Source organism: Triticum aestivum, chromosome 1A (assembly GCF_018294505.1).
Source record: "Triticum aestivum cultivar Chinese Spring chromosome 1A, IWGSC CS RefSeq v2.1, whole genome shotgun sequence".
Lineage (NCBI taxonomy): Eukaryota > Viridiplantae > Streptophyta > Magnoliopsida > Poales > Poaceae > Triticum > Triticum aestivum.
The window spans coordinates 220,079,999-220,085,355 of record NC_057794.1 but is presented as its reverse complement, the minus strand read 5'-3'; positions in this window follow the sequence as shown (position 1 = coordinate 220,085,355).

Sequence of the window (5,357 nt, the reverse complement as noted above, 5' to 3'; positions counted from 1 at the left end):
GTATAAGAGTTCTTTATTATAAATGTGAGTCCATGGATTATACGCACTCCTACCTTTTCGCAATTTGCTAGCCTCCTCGGTACCGTGCATTGCCCTTTCTCACCTAGAGAGTTGGTGCAAACTTCACCGGTGCATCCAAACCCCATGATATGATACGCTCTATCACACATAAGCCTCCTTATATCTTCCTCAACACAACCACCATACCTACCTATTATGGCATTTCCATAGCCATTCCGAGATATATTGCCATGCAACTTCCACCATTCCTTCACATGACTTGTGTGTTCATCATAATATCTCTTTGCATGATTATATAGAGTTGACAGGATATTTGTGGCTCAGCCACAATTCATCAGTGTTATACATGTTACACTAGATAGTTGCACATCCTGGTACACTACCAGAAGCATTCATATACAGTCATATTGTTTTAGTTTTATCGAGTTGTAAGTAAATAAAAGTGTGATGATCATCATTATTAGAGCATTGTCCCAATGAGGAAAGGATGATGGGGACTATGATTCCCCCACAAGTCGGTATGAGACTCCGGACGAAAAAAAGAGAGGCCAAAAAGCCCCAAAAAATTGAGAGAAAAGAGAGAAGGGGCAATGTTACTATCCTTTTCCACACTTGTGCTTCAGAGTAGCACCATGTTCTTCATATAGAGAATCTCCTAAGTTTTCACTTTCATATACTAGTGGGAATTTTTCATTATAGAACTTGGATTGTATATTTCGATAATGATCTTCCTCAAATGCCCAAGGTCTTCATAAGCAAGCAAGTTGGATGCACACCCACTTAGTTTCCGTTGAGCTTTCATACACTTATAGCTCTTAGTGCATCCGTTACATGGCAATCCCTACTCCTCGCATTAATATCGATTGATGGGCATCTCCATAGCCCGTTGATTAGTCGCGCTGATGCAACTTTCTTCCTTTTTTACTTTCCTTAGTGATCTCTATCACCGCGTTCTATTCCACCTATAGTGTTATATCCATGGCTCATGCTCATGTATTGTGTGGGTTTGAAAAAGTTGAAGCGTGTTAGAAGTATGATCCAATTGCCTGGTTTGACACCGAGGTGCTCATCAGTTATATTTATGTGGTGAAGGAAGAGTCATGACATGCTAACGTGATAAAATGAGTGGGGATAACATTCGTTAAAGATAGCATATTTTGAAAAAGTAATGATAATGTTTCTTATATTCATGGACATTATTATGTTGATATTGCTACTTCATTGTTTCTCATCAATTATATCATAAAGAGATTATGATACACATGTTATCTAGCATTCAACATAAAAAATTCTGTTTTTATCACTTACCTACTTGAGGGCGAGCAGGAATTAAGCTTGGAGATGTTGATACGTCTCCAACGTACCTATATTTTTTATGGTTTCATGCTATTATATTACCAATCTTGGATTTATATGCTATTTTATGTCATGTTTGGGAACAAGCCTGTTAACCCAGTGCCTAGTGCTAGTTGTTGTTTTTTGCTTGTTTTGGATTTCCAGAAAATCGGTACCAAACGGAGTCCAAACGCTATGAAACTTTTTGATGATTTTTTCTGCACAAAAGAGACCATAGAAGCTTCAGGAGGAGACCAGGCGTGAAGCGAGGAGATGACAAGGCAACTATCATAGCCCTAGCTTAGTCCTTGCCTGTCATTGCATAAGCATCCATGCATCATGTTTGAATTCACAGGAAATTTGAAATGGGGATGTTCAAACCCTAGCACCAAATGAAATTCAACTAGGTTCAAATAAAAAATATATTCAATGAATCCAAAATGCCCTTTAGAAAAGTTCATGTCTTTTTATAAAGGTGAAAACCTTTTCCAAAAATGATGCACATATTTATAGGCCATTCTGGATTCTTGAATTAAATCATAAAGTATTTGAATTTGGGCATTTAAATTCTATAAATATTTAAATGCTCAATTAATTCTGAAACTAAATGAGGGTTGTTGGAAATAATTCAAATAGTGCCCACAATTATTTTCAGGATTTTATTTAATGGTTTAGTATTTTACTAAATCGGAATATAGAAAAGAAAATTAGAAAACAGAAATTGGAAGGAGAGAGAGAAAAGTACCTGGTATCCACTATTGTGCCTGGCCCAGTCCTGTGCATAGCCCGGCCCGCCTATCTCCACTGCGTACTCTTCCTCCTGCCAGTAGGAGCAGGTGCGTGTCGACGCACTCGCAGTCGCGTCCACCTCCTACTTCGTGCTGGAGGCCCATCCTTCTCCCTGATCCTCTATGCCTGCAAATGTCCTGGAGCCCCTCTATCCTCCCCTCCTCCCATGGCCCCTCTCCTCCTCTCAAGCTCCTCCTCGAGCTCTGTCCGAGAGCAGCCACCGGTCACCGGTGCTCGTACGCATAGCCACTGTCCCCCTCTCGCCGCATCGCCATGTCCAGAAGCTCCGTCGTCGAGCACCACGTCAAAGGAAACAAGCTGGAGGGCTCTGTTTCGTTGCCATCATCATCGTATTCACCGCCGGCCGCCAAAGATCGCCATCGTCGTCCCGTCGTATCCAAACCTCCCCCGATCCCGTTGATCTTCTCATCATGATCGCCAAGAACTCCTCTGCCGCTCCCCTCTCTCCCCACACTCTATAGAGCCCCTAGCCATGTCAACCACTGGAGCGGAGAGCTCCTCGACACCGACCATGTCACCGTCGCTGCTGCATCCGCTAGAGCTTGTGCCCGAGCATGTCATCATGCTCGGAACGCCCTGGGGAGCCAAGCACACCCACTAGCTCCTCCTCCCATACACCATAGCGCGGAACTCGACCTCTCCCAAGCTCCGGCCACCGCAAAGCTTGACGCCATCGCCAATTTAGGTCACCAGAGTCACTGCAGCATGCACCACTTGATGCAGATGAGCACCAGCTCCACGTAGATGGTCTTCGTCGGTCATTTGGTCATCGAAGCAGGGAACCCGAAGCCCTCCGGCGTCTCTGGCCTCGCCGGCGATGAGCCACGGGTCAACTCCAGCTGGGTTGACCCCATTTGACCGAGGGTTGACCTCCCTGAGTCATTGACATGTGGGCCAACCCCCTGTTAAGTAGCTTAGTTTAGGGTTAATTAAACCGGTTTAGCCACTGTGAGATTGACACGCGGGACCCACTGGTCAGTTTGACCTGGGCCGCTCCGTTGACCTCTTGATGTCAGCATGATGTCATGCTGACACAGTAAATCATTTATTGGATTTAATTTAATTCTAAATAACTAGAAAAATCCAGAAAATGATTTAAACCTTAAAACTTCATAGTAATTCAACCATAACTCAGATGGAAAAGATTTATATATGAAAATGATCAGAAAATTCAATCTATCCAATGGCACTGGTTCCATGCATGACAAAACAAGTTAAGCTTGTTGTTTAGTTGAAAACAACTAAATGGACTTTGAAAATTCACATGTTGAGTTTGGATTTGAACCTTCGGTTCAAATCAACTCAAACCCTTCTATTGCTAGCTGCATTAGCTCAAACACACTCATTTTGCCATGTCATGGCCATGCATCATATTGTTGTAGGACAACGCTAATGCCCACACATGTGGTGGGAGCGAAATCCGCCCACACGCCCTATAACACAAAGACTGCGCCACGTCACTGCATGGATGCATGTGGGAATCTTTTTGGATTTTCAGTTTTTAAAATGTTTTATCTCTTAAATGAAAAATCCGATAGAAGATTCATTTTCACCATTAAATCCCTCGCGGCGAGATCTTTGAAACTAGATCTCATCTCAACATATTTTGATGAATTTTTTGGGTTAAAAGTTGCCATGGCTATTGCACATGAATTGCCATGGTTTTTACACTGAAGTTTCCATGATATGTTTCAGCTATTTTCTTCTACATTTAAAAGTAAAATTTGACATTTATAAAACGGGGAATTAAGAAACTAGACTTGTCATGAACCATAAACTAAAATTGCCATGATACATGCACTTAAAATTTCCATGGTTCATACAAAAAATAATTTTCATGGTCAAAGTACTGGAGTTGCCATCATCAAAATACTGAAATTGCCATGCTCTACAAACTGAAACTGCCACATGGCAACTTTTGTTTAAGCACTATGGCAACTACAGTGTAAACATCATGGCAACTTTTGGGCAAAAAAATTGTCGAAACATACCAACATGGGGTCTAGTTTTGAAGATCTCGTCGAGACGAATTTAATGGTGAAAACAGATTTTAATTCGATTTTTTAATTAGGAGATAAAACATTTTAAGCCAAAAACCAAAAAGATTCCTGCTGATGTCATCTGTTCACATGTAGCAAAATGAGTGGTAAAGGAGGAGTGTGGGCGATGTGCAAGATGCCACATGTGTGGGCGTTAGTTTTTTCCTTGTTGTATTGCATTGATTTTGTTCCTTCTCTGTTCTTGGTATTTGTTAACTCTCGGTTAGGTGTTGCTCCGACGTTGAGATCGATGTCACCGATGAAGACGCAATGCTGTCTTCATAAGTACCAGGCAAGCAAACCCCCTTTGAGCATTCCGATACAACCCCACTCTCTCGCTCCTACTCTCTTTTACTGCATTAGGACAGCAACGATTCAACTAGTACATGTTGCGGTAGTTGAACCCATTCCTCTGCATGACCTGTCTTTGGCACAGTAATTAGTAAAAACCCACTAGCATGAGTAGGAGTTGTTTGAGCCATGACTCATTCATGCTTGTATGTTATGCATGCTATGCTTAGAGTTGTGTCAGGTGTGATTCATCCGAGATGGATTGGAATGGTGATGAACAGGTCCTACTGTTGAGAGTTAAGTGTGTGAACACGATTTGGGTAGCGATGAGAGGCCATGTAGGAGTACATGGTGGGTTGTCTCATTGAAACCGTCCTCAGGAACCGAGTTCTGTGTTTGTGATCCAAGAACAGCTACTACCACACATTGGGTCCTGAAATATGACCCCGCTCGACTTATTAACCCCTTGTCCTCTGTCCAGGAGTTGCAAGTAGTTTCTAATGTTTGTAGTGTGTTGAAGGTCGTGTGTAGCGCTGGCCCTAGGGTGGGCTATGATGTGATAGGCAAGTGGCATGGTGTACCAGGGCACCCGTTTGGTGGGCTCGCGAACCCTGCACACATCGTTTGGGGCCATAGTGGAAACCTCAGCCGGACTTCCATGCGGATGGAACCCGAATAGGAGATAAATCTGGACTAGAGACTTGTGTGGTTGGTCAGGTCGTGGTCTACACCCACGTCGGCTTTTGCTTGAAGTCTGGCGAGTACATGTCGTGTGTAGATGCTTAGTGGTGGAAACATGTGTGAAGAAGTACACCCCTGCAGGGTTATAAATGATCTATTAGAATAGCTGCATCCGCGGAT